The sequence below is a fragment of the Tursiops truncatus genome, chromosome 6 (genome assembly GCF_011762595.2).
Source record: "Tursiops truncatus isolate mTurTru1 chromosome 6, mTurTru1.mat.Y, whole genome shotgun sequence".
NCBI lineage: Eukaryota > Metazoa > Chordata > Mammalia > Artiodactyla > Delphinidae > Tursiops > Tursiops truncatus.
In genome coordinates this window covers 47,756,102-47,779,320 of record NC_047039.1, presented here as the reverse complement: position 1 = coordinate 47,779,320, position 23,219 = coordinate 47,756,102, and the positions used below count along the sequence as shown (strand labels likewise).

Sequence of the window (23,219 nt, the reverse complement as noted above, 5' to 3'; positions counted from 1 at the left end):
GGACCCCAAAACCATTCTAATATAAACCAACAAATAGATGCAATTCCAAGTGCTTTTTAAAACACTGATCGTTCCACAGAACTTTCTTTACTGTCTAAACAAGAAAGTCTCATTAGATAAAGTCATAACAGTAACAACCAGGAAAACAAAGAACATGGAACGCTGGGTCTCAAAGGACCCTCAAGATCAGCCAACCCTTCAGTTTCAACAGGCAGGTGAGGGCACTGAGATGGAGGGACGCCAGGCTTCCAGCCAAGGTCACACAGCTGGTCAGCGGCAGTGTCCACCCCGGGTCCCACACCACCTCCCACATAACTGACTTCCATTTACAGCCGGACTTAAAACTCCAAGTGCAGACTCTTAAAGGATTTGCAGCCCAGTTTTCCTTTTGTCCAGTAGTTGGGAGACTGTGACCTGTCACAGCAGCCATGCGACAGAGAAAAACACTTAGAGCGGAAAATGCATTCTTGGTCTAGAAGAGGTGAAGGTGCCAACCGTCACCAAACCTCAAGTCAAAAAGTCATCATTCAATGCCGACGGTTTAGAACGATTTCCGGGTGTCTGGAGTAACAAGAACTCTGAGACCCTAGAGGCAGCATCCTCTCAGAGGAGGACCTCCATCTCTGGAATGGTATTCTCCCCGAACAGCTCACAAAGCCATCCCAATTAGCCTCTGAGGATGGACAAAGCCAGTGCTTTTCCCAACGTGCATGTGTATCTACCTGCAGTGGCTTATAAACTTTTAAAATGTTTACTAAACTTGGTTCTCTCCTATTTAGAATATACCCAGAGGCAAAGGGATACGTGAGAATGCTTTTATGAACTGCAAAATAAGACCACTGTTGAACATACACAGATATATTTCATACCAATCTTAAGATGACTCACATTCCCCCTACCTACATCTTCTGCCTAGATCTTTAAAGAAATGTTGCATTGTGAGAACTCTGAATAACTCCAGCTTATGTCCTTCCCACGGTGCTAGGAAATTGGGCAGGGATTATAAACTGAACCTTGGTGGTGACTAATCCTTCAGGGGACCAGATTCTGGGTAACAGAAAGCAGGGCCATCTGGTACAAATATGACAGATAGATGCAACTGATGTACCAACTAGCAGAGGCTGCCTGCGAGCCACACTGAAAACTTCCTAGGTCACAGCCAAGTCTAGTGAGGATGACCGTCTTCATTGATTAGCCATGCCTGTCAAGGGTGCTGGTTTAGGGAAGTGAGGATGGGTGATAAATATATGAATGCAAGGAAAGGGAGGGAAGGCATTCTGGTGGAAATGTCCTAAATGGTGATTTACAGGAATCGCACGTTTGGAAGACATCTAGAAACAACAAAGCCATAAGAATGTAAAGTTGCCAAGATGAGAAAAAAGGAATAAAAACAAGGCCAAAATCTTGAAGAACACCACATTTAGGAAGCAGGATAAAGAAGTCTCAGGAGGAAAAAACTGACAAAAAGGAGAAAATTCGGTGACAGATCAAATAAAAGATTTTAAGTGTTCAACAGTTAAATGCCTCAGAAAAATCTCATATGCTGACTAGAAAGCAGCTTCAGCAGAGCGGCTGTGCTGCATCCAAGGAACGGATGCTGCTGAGGAAGTGGAGGAGGGGAGGGAGACCATGCTGAAAACTCTGGCGACAAAACCATCAAGAAAAGTCCAACGGGAGTTCAAGAAATTACCCGGGACACACACAAGAATTGTTAACTATGTGATTATCATCATGCGGTACTGGGTAAAAGAAGTGAAATCAGATCATCTTTGTAGGTAGAGGAACAGAGTAGCAGACAGGGATTCTTTTTTTTTTCTTTTTTTTTTTTTGGCGGTACTCTCAATGTTGTGGCCTCTCCCATTGCGGAGCACAGGCTCCAGACGCGCAGGCCCAGTGGCCATGGCTCATGGGCCCAGCCTCTCCACGGCATGTGGGATCTTCCCAGACCGGGGCACGAACCCGTGTCCCCTGCATCGGCAGGCGGACTCTCAACCACTGCGCCACCAGGGAAGCCCCCACAGGGATTCTTTGATGAGCAAAAACAATGGCTGGAGCCAGAGGCTGGACTACAAAGGAGAGATGATGAAGGCGGGAAGGCGGGCGGGATTCAAGAGACAATTTGAGAGGAGAGATGGGAACCTGAGCAGTACCAGTCTGGTGGCCTTGACGCAGGACACAAAGGCATCGAGAGAAAGAAAGCGGATGAAATGAAGAGGTGCAAGGCATGCACAGGGCACTCCATAGGGAGTGTGTTGAGAGGGCAGCTGGAAAAGAGTACAGACTTGCTTCCAAGGAGTAGTGATGCCAAGGGAGGGGGCCCAACTAGGACCTTGTGCGGCAATGCTCAGAAGCTCTGAGGGAAGATACTCTGGTTCAGCAGAGTGTGAGGCAGAGGGCCTCGTGGGATGGCAGGCACCAATGAGAGGAGCTCTGGTGGGGCGTGCAGCCAGCAGGCTGAGTGGGCAGCAGGGCAGTCAGTGAGAGCCAATGGTCCTTTGAAAAGCCAAGAGCCTGGACAGAGCAGCAGAGAGTATGTTCAGAGCCACAGAAGAGCACCCCAGGGGCTCTCCCTGTCCCTTCCGCCTTAGCAGTCAAAAGGAAGAAGAGTTTCTTCGGTGAAAATAAAATAGATGAAGTGAGGAAACCTCTTCAAGAAGGTGCAACTGCTCAAGGCATCCTGAGGAGACACAGGGCAGGCATTTTAGCAATGGCCCCACTGAGTCTTGGAGAGACACACAGAAAGGACCAGGCCAGTCACCAAGGCAACTTCTCTTTCCACCTCTTAGACAACCAACCCTCTGGGGGAAGGCAGGTGCCACCTGGGCTGTTCCAACTTGGCACGTCTCCTCCCCACCAGCCCTGACAACACTCTACCCAGACCCCTAGTCCTACCTGACCCCCTTCACCTCCTTCAGATTTCAGCTCAAAAATCCCTCCTGCCAGGAGGACTTCCCAGACCCCTCATCAGATGGCGGTCACTCTGCTCATCCCCCCATTCTCACACCACATGCTGGCAGCCACCTGCTCAGTCTGACGTCCTGGCAGGCGGGTCTCGGGTACCCCTGCCTTCGTGCCTGGCACGTGGTGGGCATTCAATACTCGATTGCTGAACACGGGCAAGAAGAACAGGGGCAAGTACCATATGCGGCTAAGCCGTGTCCACTGTGGCCTGAGCCAGCAGCACACCTGCAAACTGCTTAAAAAGCAAACCCAGCGGCTAGACTCCCATGTGTTGACCCTTGCGGCACGGCGCTTCCTAGGTACACGCAGCTTAGCAATTGGTTTTAAAAAAACAAATCCTTGACCCAATTGCAAATCACACACGTACATCGTTTGAGCTGGATCACAACAAACCTTAATGTGCAAGCTAGAATTATAAAGTTTTTAGGGGAAAACACAGGCGAATACCTTTGTAAGAGTAGAAGGCAAAGACTTCTTAGGTCCCAGAAAGTAATAAGCATAAAAGAAGGAACTGGTTAAGTTAGACAAAGTCAAAAGCTTCTGCTCATCAAAGATATATTTAAGAACATAAGCAAGCCACACATTTGGAAATAATATTTGCAAAACAGATAGCTAGCAAAGGACTGTTATCCAGGATATATAAAATCATCTATAACTCAATAATAAAGACACAAAAATCACAAGCAAAAATCTGAACAGACACAAAAAGGTATACAAATTGGACAAGAAACATATACCAAAGTGTTTAACATCACAAGTCATCAGGGAAAGACAAGTTTAAACCACAATGAGATACCACTACACACATACCAGAAGAGCTAAAATTAAAAAGACTAACAAAACCTACTGTTGGCTAAGTAGAGTACCAGCACTGTCATTCACTGTTGGTAGGGATGTAAAAAGGTCCAAACCAATTTGGCAAAAGCTACGGCAGTTTCTACATGCTGGCCTACCTCCCAGCCCAGCAATTCAATTCCTAGGAATTTATCCAAAGAAATAAAAGCCATACATTCACAAAAAGGAGTTGGACAAGAATATCCAAAGAAGCTAATTCATAGAACCAAAGACTAGAAACAGCCCAGGCATCCATCAATGGGAGGACAGATACATCGTGGTATCATCATTCAATGGGATACTAATCAGCAATAAAAAGAAGCAAACTACTGGCAGCCACAAAGCAGCAGACACATAACAGCATAGATGAATCCCACGAACACTTTTGTTGAGTGAACAATATCAAGAGTGCATACTTGACGATTCCATTTATATGAAATTCTGGAACAGTAGGAACTAACCTATAGTAGAAAAAAATCAGCTCAGTGGTTACCACAAGGAGAGAGAGATAAGAGAATGATTGGGATGGAGTATGCAGGAACTTTCTGGGGCGCAGGTATGGTTCTACGTCTTGATAGGGATTGGAGTTACACAGGCACATGAATTTGTCAAATTCAGCCAACACCTCAAGATCTGTGCATGTCACTGTAAATTTATCTCAAAAGAAAAAGGAAACCAATATTAAACTGTTAAGGACACGAATGTTGAACTATTTAGGGGAGAAGTTTACTGATGTATGTGATTTACTTTGAAATACATAAACGAGATGGACTGACGGATGGAGGGATAATGAGAGGACTAGATGGAGAGGTGTGTCGATGTGGATGATAGCATCTAGGCAGTGGATATACAGCCGTGCACTTTCAAATTCTCAACTTTGTCATATGCTCAAAAAAATTTTTTTTATTTATTTATTTTTTTTGGCTATGTTGGGTCTTCTTTGCTGCACGTGGGCTTTCTCTAGTTGCGGTGAGCGGGGGCTACTCTTCTTTGCAGCGCACAGGCTTCTCACTGCAGTGGCTTCTCTTGTTGAGGAGCATGGGCTCTAGGCGCACGGGCTTCAGTAGTTGTGGCGCACAGGCTCAGTAGTAGTGGTTCACAGGCTCTAGAGTGCAGGCTCAGTAGTTATGGTGCACAGGCTCAGTAGCAGTGGCTCCCAGGCTCTAGAGTACAGGCTCAGTAGTTGTGGTGCACGGGCTTACTTGCTCGGCGGCATGTGAGATCTTCCCGGACCAGGGCTTGAACCCGTGTCCCCTGCATTGGCAGGCGGACTCCTAACCACTGCACCACCAGGGAAGTCTGCTCAAAATTTTTCATAATCAAATGCTGGAGAGGAAAAAGAGCAAGAACAAGTTTCTAAAAGTCCTCTGTAGATGTGATCGTGGCATCGTGGTTACGTAATATAGTGTCCACACGTTTAGAGAAGCACGGTGAAGTAGGTAGGGGTGAAATGACATGGCGCCTGGAACTGATGGATGAACCAAATGTGACAAAATCTTGATAATTATTGATGCTGGAAGATAATTATTGACGGGGGTTCATCACTATTCTCATTTTTGCAGATTTAAATTTTTTTCATTAAAGAAATATTAAAACAAATCCCTAAGAGGCAGGGCCTACATGAAACAAGCATGTATCTGCTTCAGCAAGAGTTTCCCCGAGGCCAACACGGCTTTAATCCAACCACCTGGGACAAAAGAGGATCTTGATTTAAGCTGATGATAAGTGCAGAGCCAGCAACCAAAGGAAGCTTTCCTTCTCACACTCTGAAGTCTGTGTCAGCTGCACCGGGCTTGTTCCCATGTGGCCTTTTAGGGTCCTCCAGCCAAAAAGCAGGAAGCTCACATACTTAACCGGAGTTTCACTCTCTTCTCAAGAAATCGAGTGAGTACCCCGCGCATTTCAGATGAAACCCAACAGCTGTGCTCAGCAAATCTTCCCAAGGCTCTCTTCCAGGCATTGCCAAAAAAAGAAAAAAAAAAAAACCCAAAGCCTCTTTAATCCCTATTTTTAAATAATAACTGTCTCTGACCCACCACCTCACCCCTAACCCAAGATTGCGTTGTTGCCGGGCTCACTGTAATTATTCTTATCACAGCATTTATCCCACAATATTACAAAATGCTTGTTTGTTGCCCAGACTGGGCTCCTTGGTATGGGGAGTTGGGGGGGGGGGGTATCTTGTTCACTATTATATAACCAGCTAAGCACAACGCCTGGAACACCTACAAGCTTCCTAGAATAGTTTTGGGTGGCTGGGTGAACCATTTGTAAAACTCGCACAGTTTACAGAGCCTTTCCATATGGTCTCCTTCTTCCGGCCACCCTAAGAGCTAAGCAGGGCAGAAATTATTCGCCTCCCCGCAATATCCCAGATAAGGAAACAAGGCCAAGGGGGCATTCAAGACGCGCTCCATCTCACAGAACCATCAGTGGTAAAACCTGGGCCAGGGCCAGTTTTGCTAACTCCTTGAGATGTTCTTTTCATCATATCAGATTCCTTTCTGAGGAAAATTCAAGTTGATCACTCAGAAGACGAGACACTTCTCTAAGCACGATCAAAACGCTTGGAGTTAGGGATCCTGTGGCCTCTGAACTGACTCACTTTAAGAGTGAACAGGACCCAGGGAGCATGGATCTTCCTCGGAAAGCAGGGAGAGTAAACAGCTGGATAAACGCCACTACCCATAAAAGCCCAGATGTTCGGCTTGCTGTTTCAACATATTAAATGTCTCATCTAATTAATTAAGGTACAAAGACAACAGGGGCGCTGTACACCATGTTAATCTCCACCAGCCAGCTGACATCAGCTGCTCGACATGCATTAATCTGTTGCAAAATTTCTCCCTCCAAACATGCCCCTTCCCTCATTTTGCATAAACAACAACCAAGTGCTGTTTTCGTAGCCCCTTTGGAAGGATCAGGGGCTGGCTGGGATTACCCTGAGCTGTCATCTTTGAGGTCAAATTACCCCCAAGCAGTAGTTCACACAAAACTCGTCCTCTTCTCTTAGCTTCTCTTAGCTTCAAGCTGGGGGAAAGAACTGGAAGTTCTGGTGCATCTGTAAATAAAACGCCATCAGCTGAGGTGCATGCCCTCCCTGAACCCATCCACGCACACATGAAATGCAGCCCAGGATTCCTGCTTTGAGTTTCAGCAGGTGAACTGGCAACAACTTGCACGGGGCCAAAGGTCCAAAGAGCAGGTCTCCAGGCACAGCTGCGCTCCACCTCCTTCAGATACGGAGTTGCCGACAGGCCTGGGAGCTGTCAAGGGCCTTGTGAATTACTGTGGAATTACCAGGCACTTCACTGAACATTATTGATATTCCATTGCCTTGGGCTCCAAAACTCGATGCTGAGGTATCTTAGCCTCCATGCTAGGTTTTCAATGCCAAGGTCTTGCTGTGTCAAGATTTCTGGGAACCTTTCCTTCTCTAAATGTGGACCTGTCTCATGCTGTGGGGTAATGAGGAGGAAATGGTTCCCATCACCTATCCGCAGCCCCAGCCCTCCTACCCAACATCATTTCCCACCTAAGCAGCCACAGAAAGGAGTACTTTTGTCCTTCAGAGCAGCACGTGGCCAAGCAAGACACGCAGAGAGAACAGATCTGAATCTAGTAGCCAATGCCCAGTTTCAGCTCTGAAGATTTTCTCCCCTGCTTGCTCATAAGCTACTGACTCTACCATCATAAACTGAGGATTCCCCGTGCCCCACTGCTGCTTGCTTCAATTCTAGAAACCTTTGGAATTTCAGCTGATACCAAAATTTCAACTACTGTTATATCCTCCATCGAAAAAGATTTACCAATACTAATCTACATTTTTTTTTTCCTCTGCCTCTAAGGAGCCTTTCAAGATTTGAGCCAAATCTCCTATAATGTCATTAAAGTGAAAGAAAAATAATTTAAACAATGAGTGGAATGATTTTTGAAAAACAGCCTTATTGAGCTAAATGTATTCCTTTGAGTACCAGAAATATTTTTAAACCAGCATTTGATTCTTAGGGACTGAAGTTACTGTTACGAGATCACCACCACCCCCACCCCCAAAAAAAGCAGGAGGCTGAATTTCCAGTTTAATTATGACCACAGATGAGCAGCTGGAATGAAATTACTTCACTGTGCTGTGTGTTCCTAATTCATCATATACAAGTGATCTCTGATTTCATTAATGACTTTTCTCTACTCCTCAGATGTTTAGCTTAAAGGGAAATTCTTTAAATTATCTCTTTCCAACTGTACTTTTTCAATATAGTCTTTGCTCTGGAAATTCAAATTTACTGATATTAACTTCATACTGATAGTGTAAAACCCACTCCTTCGATAAAGCATGACCTTATAAAATGTTAAAGGCAACCCACTCTTATCTCTGAACAAATATCCTGCTTTATATCAACTGCCCAATAACCAATAACAAAAGATTCAAGTTTTACTTTGTTACCTGACAAACACACAAAGATGTGTGGCATAAAAAAAACCGAGTTACAGAAACTGTACTTTTTTCTTTTTAGGTTTATATGTTTTAGCTACAATCAGAACTTGTTAAACCCCTTGGGCTTCTGGAAGAATGCAGAGGATTTAAAGAGCATTTCTTCCTGGACCTCCCAGATGCTGGCAAAGTCCTCGGGAATGAGGAGGCGTTAGGAGAGAACAGGCAGATATACACACACGATGGGTATTAATTCCGGTCTTGATTTCTGGTAGAAGGCAGCCCTTTACCAAAAAGATGAGATTCACAAAAATAAAATTCTTGGCTTTCTATCATCTCTGCAAAGTGACCTCCCCTTTCTCTTCTCAAACCACTGAAGAAATAAACACCATACGTTTCCATTAACCTGGATGAAAACAGTTCTCCATGGGGCCTTTGGCTTTCCGTAAAGGTAGAAAATCCGTACAGCGGTAGATCTGTACACCTTCAAAGGTAACAATATGAATACTCAACATTGATGGAGCACTGACTACGTACAAGGCACAGCTCTTAACTCTTTATCTGTATTATCTCAGTCTTTACAACAACCTGCCCTTAGACCAAAAGGCTGACAAAAAACCCAGATCCTCAGGTTGTGAGTCACGCTGCACAGAGCCCATGGCTGCAAAGGGCAGTTAGAGGAGCAGCTCAATGCAAAAGGCACACACGGGCATGAACGAGGGAGTGGACCTGAACCTCTAGGAAGCCTGAGGTGCCAAGGGTGGGCCTCCCCCAAGCTTCCGTCAGACTCCATCTCTTTCCTCATCCTCTCCCCTTTGCTCTTCCCCTAGCTCTTTTTCTCTCTTGGTGCCCACACTACTCTAAACCTTGAGTCCTTCAGGATTGAAGGCAGAGACCATCCCCAACCTCGACAACACTCAGGGAGAGAAAGCCCATTGAGAGAACACAGTGTCAGCGGCCTCAGGCACTCAGGAACCAGACCTTCTGCAACCAGACAAAGGAAAAGTGAAAGCTACTTCCCGTAATCCTTTTCACTGACTGGAATCAGGTCATAAGCCACACCCAGCAGCAAGGGGAGCTGCGAAGTCAAGGATCGGGTTTCTTTGGTCACCACAGTGGGCAACAGGCAAGACAGATGGGGATACTTTGAGTGGTCACCCAACAGAATCTGATTCTAATTTTATGTATCGTCATGTAGTACATGCAGGTACCATGTAAGCATTGGTGAAAACTCTAATGGAATAGTAATGGGTTTTAAGTACTCACAAAACTAATACGCACATTTATTTCCAGTTGCACACTACCAGAGAGGATTCTAAAGCACTAGCACCTTTACGCTAGCAACTGTCTAGCAACTGTCAACACAGCTGCCGTAAAGCTGCACGTCCCAATGGAGTTGGACAAAAATGTCATGAAATACTGCAAGCCAAATAGAATTTCAGAAATCACATAGGGGGACAAGAACTGTTTACTCTGGAGTGTTGCCTTGTATTAGCTCTAACACACACACACACACACACACACACACACACACACACACACACGAATCTCAAACAAAACAAAGCAGCCAAAGCTCAGACTGTGTCTTGCACTTGTTCCCATCATTATGTCATTATACCTCCTGGTTAAAGGGTCCCCTGGAGCTGTGCTGGATACAAAGACAAGCTGGTGGCCTCCTCTGTCAACTGACTCCAGAGTTTCATTTAGCTTCTCTGGCTGCTTGAGCAGGTGTTCCCGTATCTGCCCCTTTCCCCTGTAGCCTTCCAAAGCTGCTTATAAGGGTGAAAAGAGACAAACATCTTCCTGGATAGAGAAGATGCTTTGGTCTTACCTATTCTGTTCTCATCCTCTGATAATCCCAACATAACACTCACAAGATAAACAATGCACACTAGCAGTACAAGTTTGTTTACGCTTCCATTTGTTCATTGATCCATTTATTCATTCATTCATACAGCATTTATAAAGTTGTACCATGTTGGGTGGGGAAAAGAGAAAGCACATATCCATTACTTCTTATCTCCACTTCTTGACATTGGTACTCAGCATTCAGAAATGTGGGGAGGCAAAAGAAGAAGCCCTTATGCCTTATGAAGATATTGGTGGCAGCATCCCCAAGGGCCAAGAGAGCAGGCAGTAAGAGGTCGTAGATACGGAGGTGGCAGGCAGAAGAGGCAGCCAGACAGTCAGGAAGATCAGTTACACTGAACAAATAAGTAAATATAGTGAGAGTAAAAGGAGTCAGTTTTCTCACTCTGAGAAGGGATTTCTGAACATGGAAAGACCTCTGAGGTGTTGGATTGGAATTAGAAGTATTGGTGTAAAGTGATGGGTTTTTAAATAAAAAATAGATTAAATATTTATTTTTTCTGTATTTGTGTGTGTGTATGTACATATTTATATGCACGACTGTGTGTGTGCACACGGCAGCAATGAGCACAGTGAGCAATCAAACTTTGGTTTCCAAATATCACCCTCCACTAAAGTGAATCAGAACAATTTGAAGATTTGAACAATTTGAAGTTGATTTCAGAGTTGGAGCAGAGAAAATACAAGATGATCCTGGGACATCTGTGTCAGAATATAAGGAAGTGCTTAATAAAGGATGGGCATCTGTCAAGAGGACAGAGCCAGCTTGAAGAAACAAATCAGGAACAAGTTGAGGATGAAAATGATAGTTAACAGGTTATAACCCATTGGTTAAAATAGAACCATGAGTCCATACTGAACATACATGTATACATGGAGGAGAAGGGAACCCTCTTTCTTACAGTAGAAAGCCAAGTAATAAATGCAGAAATGGTGGAAACAGATTATTTCTATTCAGCAACCATGGTGGTGGTGCGTGCAGGCGGGAGTCGACCATGGATAAGGTTGATGGGTGATATTTTTGTTTTGTTTTGTTTTGTTTTGTTTGTTACGCGGGCCTCTCACCGTTGTGGCCTCTCCCATTGCGGAGCACAGGCTCCGGACGCGTAGGCTCAGCGGCCATGGCTCACGGGCCCAGCCGCTCCACGGCATGTGGGATCTTCCCGGACCGGGACACGAACCCGTGTTCCCTGCATCGGCAGGTGGACTCTCAACCACTGCGCCACCAGGGAAGCCCAGATGGGTGATATTTTGATGAGGAACAGGATATTAGTACTGTATACCATAGTAATTAAATACAAAGGGAGAATGGCAGCTGTACAGTGGAGACACCTGGCAGACCCCATCATGACCAGATGATCAAGGTTAACATCACCAGTGATAAGACAGGTCATCATCATGTGTCTCTTGACGTGATACACCAGGAATATCTCAGTGCACGGCCTGAGTCTAATTAGGAGGAAACAATGGACAGACCAAAGTGAAAGGTTGTCCTACAGAATGAAAGGTCTTTCAAGGGCATGAGACACAGGGAAAAGACAGAGGAATGTTTCCAGGTTAAAGGATACTGATGTGGTAAGATAACTAAATAGAATGCATGTTTCTAGATAGGATCCTGGACCAGAAAGGAAAAGGGGACATTGTTGGAATGCTCGGATAAGTCTGAATGGGGTCTATAGACTGTACAGTGAGTACTGTTGTATCGATGCTGATCTCCTGATTGGGATGCTTATACAATGATAACGCAGGAGGAGAGGTCCTTGTTTGGGGCAACATTAGTGGTGATGAGCATGTCAGAAAAAAGATGTGTGTCATGTGTAGCCACGTGCATGTGTAGAGAGAAAGAGAGGGTGACTGGAAATGGAAGTGAAATATTAACAACTGGAAAATCTGAGTGAGGTGGAGGAGATACAGAATTCTTTATACCGTTTTCACGTTTTTTTTGTATGTTTGAGACCACTGCCATTTTTTATAAAAACGCATGATATAAGAAAGAGGCCCTGACGCCACTAGGACCTGAGTTTAAATTCTAACTCAGTAATTTATTTGATCTAGGACCCTAAGGAAATAATTTGAGGTTCAGTTACAGCATTTAAAATTAATTCCTACTGTGCCTCACAAAATTGAGATTAAAGTAGATAACCAGTAATAGTCACCATTTACTGAGGACTTACTATGGTACGCTCACATTTTAGAAATCCTATTTCTAAACCACTCAACAACCTGGCACAGTATTATGATTCCCAATTTACAACGTGAATAGCCTAAGACTCAGAGAAATGACATGTCGTCTCCTCAGTAAAAAAGCAGGGGTTCAAGCCAGGAAGTCAGCTTCAAAACCCTACCTTCATTCTACTGCACTGGGCTTTTCGGATGGGCAGCTCTTCCCAGTGTATTTAGGACGCTGAAGGAACTCAATCAACATTGATTTTCCTACCAACCACCTAGCAGAAGAGCAGATATATGATTAAATGATTATACTATAACGTGTTAACAATATTATGTATATGCAAAATGCAACGAGTAACTAAAAAAAGAACAAAGTGATTTTGTGGGGTCTGGCTCTGTGGCAAAAGGGTGAGGAGGGTTCAAAGGCAAGTTATACTTCGTTGATGTTGAAGGGTGAGAAGGCAATGGAGAAGCAAGGGGAGGCAAGAGGCAAGGGATTTCAGGCAGAAGTTCGGCAGATACAAAGCCATGTCGGCGTGGCGGCAGGGGTGTTGGGGAAGCAGCGCACAGAGGGAGGAAGCCAGCTGGGGAGGGGTAAGTGATAGGTGGGCAGAAACCACATCAGGAAGAGTCTGACAAGCCATGTTTAGAAGTTGACACTATTTTTTTTTTTTTTTTTTTGCGGTACGCGGGCCTCTCACTGTTGTGGCCTCTCCCGTTGCAGAGCACAGGCTCCGAACGCGCAGGCTCAGCAGCCATGGCTCATGGGCCCAGCCGCTCCACGGCATGTGGGATCTTCCCGGACCGGGGCACGAACCCGTGTCCCCTGCATCGGCAGGCGGACTCTCAACCACTGCGCCACCAGGGAAGCCCTAGAAGTTCACACTTTGGGGCTTGCCTGGTGGCGCCGTGGTTAAGAATCCGCCTGCCAATGCAGAGGACATGGGTTCAAGCCATGGTCTGGGAAGATCCCACATGCCGCCGAGCAACTAAGCCCGTGTGCCACAACTACTGAGCCTGCGCTCTAGAGCCCACACGCCACAACTACTGAAGCCTGTGCGCCTAAAGCCCATGCTCCACAACAAGAGAAGCCACGGCAATGAGAAGCCCGCGCACCGCAACGAACAGTAGTCCCCTTTCCCTGCAACTAGAGAAAGTCCACATGCAGCAACGAAGACTCAATGCAGCCAAAAATAAATAAATAAAATAAATAATTTTTTTTTTAAGTTGACACTTTGCCCTCTTGGCTAGGGAGGACACGGCACATCTGCTATCAGCGCCTCTCCCTACACATCAGACATTACAAGTCATGGCACTTTATGACGCTTCAGACAGCCACTACCAAATAACTGGAATTGACATCTGAAATAAAATCGTTTGCCGCCCCTGCTCTAGGCAACAGGGAAACTTACAGGGTTTTTAACAGGTGGCTGGTAAGATTGGCTCTTCTTGATAGAGCACAACCAGCACAGCAGCAAAGATTGGTCAAGAAACAGACTACAGGGCTTCCCTGGTGGCGCAGTGGTTGGGAGTCCACCTGCCGATGCAGGGGACGCGGGTTCGTGCCCCAGTCCGGGAAGATCCCACATGCTGCGGAGCGTCTGGGCCCGTGAGCCATGGCCGCTGAGCCTGTGCATCCGGAGCCTGTGCTCTGCGGCGGGAGAGGCCACAGCGGTGAGGGGCCCACGTACCGCAAAAAAAAAAAAACCAAAAACCAAAAAATAAACAGACTACAGGGAACTTCCCTGGGGGTCCCGTGGTAAAGAATCCGCCTTCCAATGTTGGGGGGGCGCTGGTTCAATCCCTGGTCAGGGAACTAAGATCCTACATGCTACATGGCACAGCCAAGATCAATCAATAAATAAAAAAGAAACAGACTGCAGGCACTGTGACAGGTGAGAAGGTCACTACGATCGTCCTGTGCGATGTATAAAGGAAAGGTGCACATGCAAACAAAGTCAGTATTTGGTCAAACTCCAAGCTTTCATCTAGTCGTTGTCAGAAGGCATATTATGGTGGAGAAAGCATATAAAGTGCTCTTCAAACAACAAAATCCAAGGCAAGCTGAAGGCTGTGCTCAGGGGACAGGGAGACCCAGGAAAACAGACTACACTAGGAGTGAAGCAGGCCAACCAAGAGAGATGTAAGTTTCACTAACCTTGAAATTCCACACAAACATAGTTGCAAACTGACCACAGCAGTACTGTAACACCTATCAGGTATCAGGTGCTATCAGACTACTAGTCATTCCCTGCAACACTGAGGTGCTCAATTAAAGGATATTATTGAAAGGCAACTAGTCGCAGTTTCTACATCTTGGGAAAAGACATGATATTAAAGCACTTATATTTTTTTTGTTTCTTTTCTAATTAATTTTTATTGGAGTGTGGTTGATTTAACAATGTTGTGTTAGTTTCTGCTGTACAGCAAAGTGAATCAGTTATACATATACATATATCCACTCTTTTTTAGATTCTTTTCCCATATAGGTCATTACAGAGTATTGAGTAGAGTTCCCTGTGCTATACAGTAGGTCCTTATTAGTTATCTATTTTATATATAGTAGTGTGTATATGTCAATCCCAATCTCCCAATTTCTCCCTCCCCCCCTTTTTCCCCCTTGGTAACCATAAGTTTGTTTTCTACATCTGTGACTCTTTATCTGTTTTGTTTTGTTTGCAGTACGCGGGCCTCTCACTGTTGTGGCCTCTCCCGTTGTGGAGCACAGGCTCCGGACGCGCAGGCTCAGCGGCCATGGCTCATGGGCCTACCCTCTCCACGGCATGTGGGATCTTCCCAGACTGGGGCACGAACCCCCGTCCCCTGCATCGGCAGGCGGACTCTCAACCACTGCGCCACCAGGGAAGCCCTCTTTATCTGTTTTGTAAATAAGTTTAAGCGCTTAAATTAAAATGCACATACATTCATAAACCCCTGTGTGCGCAGAGACCTAGGACACAATAAGGAAGCATTCCAACCCAGGATGTGGGCGAGAAACTGGTTTCTTGAGTTTTAGGAGCAGTGGAGTGCTGGGTGTAGTCAAGAGTACTGGGTAGAACTGGGTTTCATCTCTTCTCTGGGCCTCGGTTTCCTTGACTGAAAAGTGAGAGAACGATAAAGATAATCTCTTCACACATAATAATGCTGCCTCTGAACTCTCCTCTCAGAATGAAAAGAGCAAGGAGGTTTGGGAGAGCGTTCTTGCTACGCGCACAAGACCATCAGGCTAAATCCTCCTGAGTGCGAATCTGGTGAGGGTAGCAACTCACGGCACATCCAGAAACTTGGTAATACGATTGAGAAAACTGGAAACACATTGCAAGGGAAAGCCTGGGGAGCATACTACATTCTGCTTAAAGATGCTGACTGTTTTTGAAATAAAACTTTAAAACATGCCATAAAAAGCAACTTTTCCTCTGGGGAAAGAGTGGCCTAAAGTGTCTTTGATTGTAACTATGGGAACGGCTTTCATCTGCGCTCTTTATAAGGTTAACTGTAACTCTCCCCCAAGCTCAGAATCTTTCTGAATCTTGTGGTTGTCATCTTACACTCTGCGTGATAAACCTTCGTGTTCAACAGGCACATTCCAAAATGTTTGAACTCGCGGCTCAGAAAGCAGTCAAATGAGTGAGGGCTGATAAAAAGAAGCTCTGTTTTTGCTAGCCTGCATGTGTGTGTGTCCGTGCACGCACACACACACACACACACAGCCTGCTGACTTCCAGCTACACCCAGTGAGAGTGCTTTATGTTTGACTTCGGCTCTTCTAAGTGATCAAGCTTCGTCAGAAAGGACACTGCAACCCACACAAACGTGAGGCACTTAGCACAACGCCTGGCTCATGGTAACCCCTCAGAAGCTCATAACTGTTACCATTTATCCTTCTTTTTCTTCGTTATTGCTGCTGGACTATAACACTGTTTGTATTTAGCAGTCATTGCGAGATTGATTCCCTCCAATGAGGTCATCTGCATGGAGCACAAAACCACAGAAACACCCCTATGGAATGCTGTGGTGGTAGCCCTTTTTTACCAATGGGCAGAAGACAGTTACCATAAATGTGTTGTTTATACAGAAAAAAAAAAAAACCCACCATGTTGTTCTTCACAGTCTTTCATATAACAAGGACCTCCACTGAAAACTGTGGTTCATATTCTCCTCCCAGAGGCTAATAGGAATTAATCTCCTGCTGTACTTTCATGGCTCCCTTATAACAGGCTCACTAGGAATAATTATGTGTCAACATTTCTTGAGCATTTGCCACATGCCAGGCACTGTGCTAATCGTTTTGTTTATTATTTCATCTTCACTACAACCCCATGAGATGCTGCTGTTATTCTCATCTACACGAGATGTCTGAGGCTTAGAAAGGTTAAGTTATCCAAGATCATTCATTCAGTGAGACACACAGCTGACAAGGGGGTGGAACCAAACTCGAACCAGGTGTTTCTGAATCCAGTGTCCGTGTTCATGTTTTTCACTAGATTGTCATTACTAAATAAAGGGTTCTTAACTTAGAATCCTTAAATGAACTTCAAGGGATCCATGAGCCCCCTGGAATTGTATGTAAAATGGTATGTGTACGTACACATTTTCCTTGGAGAAAGTCCAAAACTTTTACCATATTTTCAAGAGTCCAGGACTCGAAAAATATATTTAAAAAAGCCCAGACTCAGGTGGGACTATATCTTATCATCTTTATATTCTGCACCACCACTCCCCTCACTGCCCCCAGCACCCAAAAGCAGTGCCTAGTACATGATAAGTACTCAACCACCAGTTATCTAATTGACCCCATTCTCTTCTCTGGTCCTTTCTTAGTCTTTTCCCCCATGGAGACACAGTCAGAGTGATGAATTTTTTACAGTTCTGTTTTTAAGCCACGCACACGTGAGAGCTCCATTAGCATCGTTCCAGGGTCCAGCCTTTCACACTGTTGCCCTTCGCAGCCACACGCTACAAAAGAGCAAACAGGACTCCACCCTGCCTTCTCATCCCAGAAAACCACACATCTGCTTGTTCTGACCTGAAAAGCTCACCTGCTGGGGAAGACATGCCCAGCACAGCATAGCAGCACACCTGGCCCTTCTGCGTGAACTCGAGCCCCATGTTCAGAGTCAGCTGTCAAGTAATCCTCTGCTTTATGAACAATCTCACATTTTAATAAAAGCCATTGTGCAAGGTGAGTTCTTGAAATATGTAAAGTTGGTTTGCAGTCTGCAGCTGCACTGAACAGATGCCCCAATTTCCAACTGAACCGTGTGTAATGGATAGGAAAATAATAACCCATTATTGCACTTTGGGCATGCCTGTGTGTCAGGCACTGTCCTAGACGCTTCCATCCATCATCCTGCAATCCTCACAACAGCTTAGGCAGATATTATCAACATTTTGCCAGTGGAGAACCTGAAGTCCTATCAGAAAGATCCAATAACTTCTCAAGAGCCAGGATCTGACCCCATGTTGGGCCAACGCCAAAACCCTTACACACCTCTATCCCTCCATGCCCCCATCTTCTCATGGAACTAAAATTATTCTGTTTTTTAGAGAAAGTTTACTCAAGTTGGAAAGTAGCAAAGATGTCCAGGCCTCAACATCTTAAGTAGCTGCAAAACTATCATTTCACAGCACTCTAATACTAAAATGGGATAGCATAGAATGGTTTCCACTCTTCCCGAGTGAAGGTAAGAAACAATTCGTATATTTCTTAAATCTATTCTAGATGCCTCATTGAAAGTCATTTTTGAATCCCATTATTCAGTTACATTCAACAAACAGAGGAGGTTCAAGGCACTGAGCTAGAGAGTGTGGAGAAACCCGAAAGAGTGAGGTAGCCTTGGCCCCTCCATGGATCTTCCAATCAGCTGAGCAGACGAATCCCCAAATTGTTTCATACATTGCTAAAGCAAGAGAAGAACAACTTCCTAGCATGCTAATGGACCTCAGAGGAAGGAAATAAGGACAAATTGACTTTCAAGGGGGCGGGGGTGGGGATGGGGGTAGGGAGGAAGGTATGTAATAAATACAGAATCCATGAGGAGATAGCACCCAAGCTGAGAACGAGCGGGCTGTGGCCTGTGAGGGACGAGCGGACAAAGGTGAAGGGCGGTGTCTGAGCAAAGGCTCAGGGAGAAGGCACAAGGCCCTTGGCATGACGGTCCACAGCCACTCTCTGCCGGGAGTGCGTGGCCTGGAGGTGGCCGTGAGGCTGGGAATTGCACTGGGAAGGGCTCACCGACCTGCTCCATTCAGTGAGGGCAATGGGAGCTCAATGAAGGTTGTGGATTGGAAGTGACCCGATCAACTCTATTTTCCAGCAGGACTGATCTGGTGGAAGTGTACAGAGGGAGAAGAGCCCAGAAGCAGGGAGACCAATTACAGTCATCTGGTGGTGAGATGATGAGGCCTAAACGAGAATGTGGAAGCGAGAAAGTAAGGAGTTAAGAAATGGCTGTATCGGGGAATGCAAGGAAATTCTCCACCAGAGAAACAGTCTGAAACGGGGTAGTTAGAAAGGGAGTTTTGCTAGAGAAAGGGAAGGAATTCAGGTTTTCTAACTGATTGATTCTGACTAATTCAAGTATTTACACGTTAGGATTAACAATTTAGACTAATTTCAAAGTTTAATTGGCACGGAGACCTGGAAACAGGGTCATTCTGGAGTCATTTTCATGCTCTGAGGTTGCTGAGCTCTTTCATAAAGCTGTTTTCTGGCACCTTTTGGCTTAAACTCTCAGAGGCAATAGTAGGAACAGAGGCGCTGCTTGGGAGCGTGTGTTTAAGCAAACAAGTCAGAAGTACAGTGGGAGGTGGAACATGGCTGTGGTAGGTTGTATTTGGAATCTGTCGTTCAAAAGGAAGCTTCAGGAGATGAAGAAGGCGAGTTTTAGCAGCTCATTAATCCTCCAGACCCACCGAAACTAGTTATGTGATGCTCACCAAACTCCCCGCTCCGTAAGGCCTGGCCTGCAGGGAAGCCTTGTGGCCACTGGCCCGGCTCCGAGCAGCTGCGGGAGAGGACGGAGGGGGGCCCTTGTGCTGAGCTCAAGGGAAGTCTCCACCTGGGTGGGCCCAGCTTGCCTTTGGGAATTTTCTAGATACACTGGGCCTCTTCAGTATACTGGTAGATCACAAACTTTCAAAATCCCTATTTTCCAATCTGAAATAGCATTACATTCAATTTGTGTGAGGAGGTGCATATATTTTTTGGATTCCAAACAACAAAACTCGTTCTTGAAAGGTTGCCAAGTACAGAAGAAGGGTAGAAAGAAAAAAAGAAAACCTCATTGAGAACTCAAGGATGAACCCTCAGTCAACGTTTTGGTACATTACCTTCCAGTCTTTTCCACCTGCATTTTTAACATGGTCAAGGGATTTTCACCTTTAAAATGTGATTATCCTGTAGAGCGTTATCTAAGAGCTGAGGAATAAACTGACTCATGGACTTGTGAAACTCAGATCTGACCAGCCCCTAGTCCAGCACCTGACAGCAGAACAGGTGTCGGGTGTTAAACCAACCTCAAAGACTCTCCTCAGAACCTCCGGAAATGGATATGACCACATCGATGAGCAATCACTTTAACAGAAACGCTTCTCCCCCGTGCTCCTAGTTTATTTCCTTGTGGCTATGATGATTAAATAGCTTGCTCACGGAAGGAAGGGAGAGAGAGAGGACAAGGCCGCCCCCCACTCACCCCTACTCTCAGTCATAAGATACCCCGTGGTGTTCTCATAACAACGCTTGCACACCTACATTATTTGCTTTCATGTCAACAAACACCTTGGGAGGTGAGTGAGGCTGGTCCTCACGGATTTCCAAAGGAGTCTGGAAACTGAGGCAAATGGAGGAAGTGACTCACCACAGGTCATACAGGTGGTTGGGGGGCAAAGGCAGAACTAGAACTCAGGCAATGTGCCCCCTCCACCCTTTTCCAGAGGGGCCCCCGAGCAGATCCCCTGGAGAAGGGAGCAGATGGAAGCTCCTCACACAGCGGGGAACCCTCCCTGCGCCGGTGTGATACTAGTCATCACAGCCATCTCACTGGTCCAGCGTGCAAAACCAAGTCACTCTCCCTTTCTGTGCCTCCACAGACTTCTCGAATGTACTGAAAGAACAGATATGCACAATTGGCAGTAGTAACGTTTGCACTCCTGATACGCATCACATTTCATCTCGCAGCAACCCACAAGGAGCCTGGGCCCTATTTTGTAAGTATAAAAAACCAAACAGAAGGGTTCCGCAATTTCTCCAAAGTCCTGCAGTAAGTTCCAGAAACAGGATTCTAAATGCAGCTCTGCACAGCTCTGCATTTTGCCACACTCTTGAAGTTCCGAGGCATTCAGCTCCCGGAAGCTGGGGGAGCTGGACCTTGTCACCCGGGAGGAGGAAAACCCTATCCCAGCAGAGGCTCTCAGACCTCTCACACGTTACCCCGTGTCCCCACCGTGGCCAGGCAGGGCTGCATTCCCGAGGGCGGCCTGCAGGACGGGGCGACAGAGCCCTCACCAACCCACTCGGCCAAAACTGGCCACAGGCCACAATACTAAGATGCCCAAGCAGTGAAGATACAGTTGTCCCCAAATCTGGAGAAAATATAAGCCCTGTAGTGTGAAACCGAGAAAACATTTCACTACAAAATGCCGCGTGATGAACCGACATGTCCTGCACCACCCCGAGTCATCGGCAGACTTCAGAAGCGTCACCATCGCAGTGGGGGGTGACCCTGAGCAGTGCCTTCCTTCAGGTGACTTTGTATGTAACATAACATAGGAGAGAAAGCAACAAGCACAGACATGAAAAGGCAGTTCAGCTGATTTTTCTCCAAGATAACTGAGCTCTTTCACCAAAGCCATTCCATTCTAGGTTAACTTGCCGGATTTAGAGATACCCGCCTTTGAAAAGAACGGCGTTTGAAGACTGACCTTGGTAATCTCTCCTTAATTCATTCAGGGAACTTCTATATACCCAGTTTGTGATAGTTTATGGAGACATGAATTAAAAGCTATGATCCTTGACCTCAAGGAGCTCCAAGTGCAACAAGTATTTACGCTCCTAGGCAATTGCTTTGATGGCTGTGTTGACATAAAGCTCAAAGGGGGCGCAGAAGGCTGAGCACCTAAATCAGGAGAGGAAATCAGGAAGGGCTTCCAAAATGAGGTGGTATGGGGCTAAGGAGAGTTAGCCAGATCGACCATTCGCAGGGAGGACATCCCAGGAAGAAAGAGCAAAGGTACGAAGTGTGCGAGAGCAAGGTAAATTTCCAAAATCACCATCAGTCCTATATACCTGGAGCATAGAATGACAGGTGAGAAAGGTCAGGAGACTAGGCTGGACAAGGCGGCAGAGGCCACACCTTGAAGGGCATGCAGAGAAGTTGAACGACATTCAGAGAAGTTTTCATTATACGCTGGAGGTGACAGGGACCCCAAATGAGTCCCGAGCAGGGAAGAGAAGGTCACGTGTCTTTCAAAGATCTCTCTGGTTACAACGTAAAGGGTGGATTGGAGAGCCCAGGGAGGCCTATTCGGAAGCTCCTGCACCAGTTCAAACACGATTCGTGGGATCCTGAAGCAGGCAGGGGTCTCAGCAGTGGAGAGCAGAAATGTTAGGAAGTAGAATCGTCAGGACTTGGAACACTCTTCAGCGTTCTCTGCTGTTAAAGAACCAACACAGGCCTCGCTCTAGCGAGTATTTTCAGTGGAAACCCGAATGTTGGAAGTTTAATTACATACAGTGTTGTACATACAGTGGGACAACGGGAGCTGGACTGCACAGAGAGGTGAGGTCCATTTTGTTATTTGGTTTGGTAGCGAAACAGAGCAGCCTTGGGCTTAGGTTATGGGGCTCCCCGACTGCACCTCCTGGCATGGCTGCCCAAGGAAGAAGCGGGCTCCTGCAACTCAGAATGGAGCCCAGAGGTCTCCTGCCAGAAGAGGTGAGAGTATTCGGGGCCACCTCTCCGTCTCTGTCTCCCCTGCCCCTTCTGTTCCGGCAGCTGCATTCCAAAGACTAATGAGAACAAGGTGCAAATGGTTTAACAGTTTTGATACATTCCTTAGCAAAACATAATTTCTTTAAAAATACATGGACTGCCTTACAGTGACTCCATCAGGCAAGACACATGTCAGGGAAAAAGCATGAGAAAATTTGGCAGGTACATATAACGTGTCAATAAATTAAACGAAGTTTATTTTCACAAAACCAAATGGTCGGACTTGCGTGCAGTTTCCTACAAAGGAGTAAGAATTACTCCCTAGAGAGAGTAATCAAAGTGCAATTAGAGCAGTCTTGGAATTTTTTTAAACATACTATCCTTTCTTCACACATGATTGCTCCTGCATTTTGAGCAAGGGTCCTTAACTCAGAGAAATAGTAATGGGCTTTTCTAGGTTTGGGTCCTTCTGTGACAACATACAGTCATAAAACAGGTTTTGTGGAGGTTTTTTGTTTTGTTTTTTACAAAAGCAATTGGTTTACAGTTAAGACTAAATGTCCTTCACAATGTATCCACTCATTTGTTCATTTAACAAATAATAGCATTGCCTGTTGGGTTGGTCTATTTCAAATGCCGGCAACAAAAAATCTATTTTCCTAATGATGTCAATAATTTTAAGCCCCCGGGGCAAGAATTTTATCACTCTTTGGATATTTCATTAAAATCCTAAGTTATCTGAGTAAAAGGTTTTTTTAATAAAAAGAGACTATTGTACCAGGGTGACTCCATATTTTCAAAATGCAGCAAGTGGTCAAAGAACAGAGAAACCAACAATTGAGGAAGTTAAATATAGTTTTCAAACAAATCAGGCTAAAGATGGATGATGTATGTCTCAGAAGATGGCAAAGAGACTTCGCCTTCCTGTGGCCTAACAGAACTGAAATCATCTTCTTCCAAAAAATAATATCCCACCAGGTTTACAAAGATTTTCAAGATTTTTATCTGGAAATATCTGTAGA

At 45.6% G+C, this 23,219-nt stretch overlaps 1 protein-coding gene across 2 annotated transcripts in view; it reads right to left on the bottom strand.

Moving 5' to 3' along the window:
* Positions 1 to 23,219, bottom strand: part of SAXO1 (stabilizer of axonemal microtubules 1) — a 100,551-nt gene that overhangs the window by 36,145 nt on the left and 41,187 nt on the right. The window contains exon 2 of one of the 2 annotated variants that reach the window (XR_012332273.1): positions 4,624 to 5,121. The exons of the other annotated variant lie outside the window; for it this stretch is intronic. The gene's annotated coding sequence lies outside the window, so the exon portion shown is untranslated. Of the gene's footprint in view, positions 1 to 4,623; positions 5,122 to 23,219 lie in introns of those variants that run through there. 2 annotated transcript variants of the gene reach the window in all.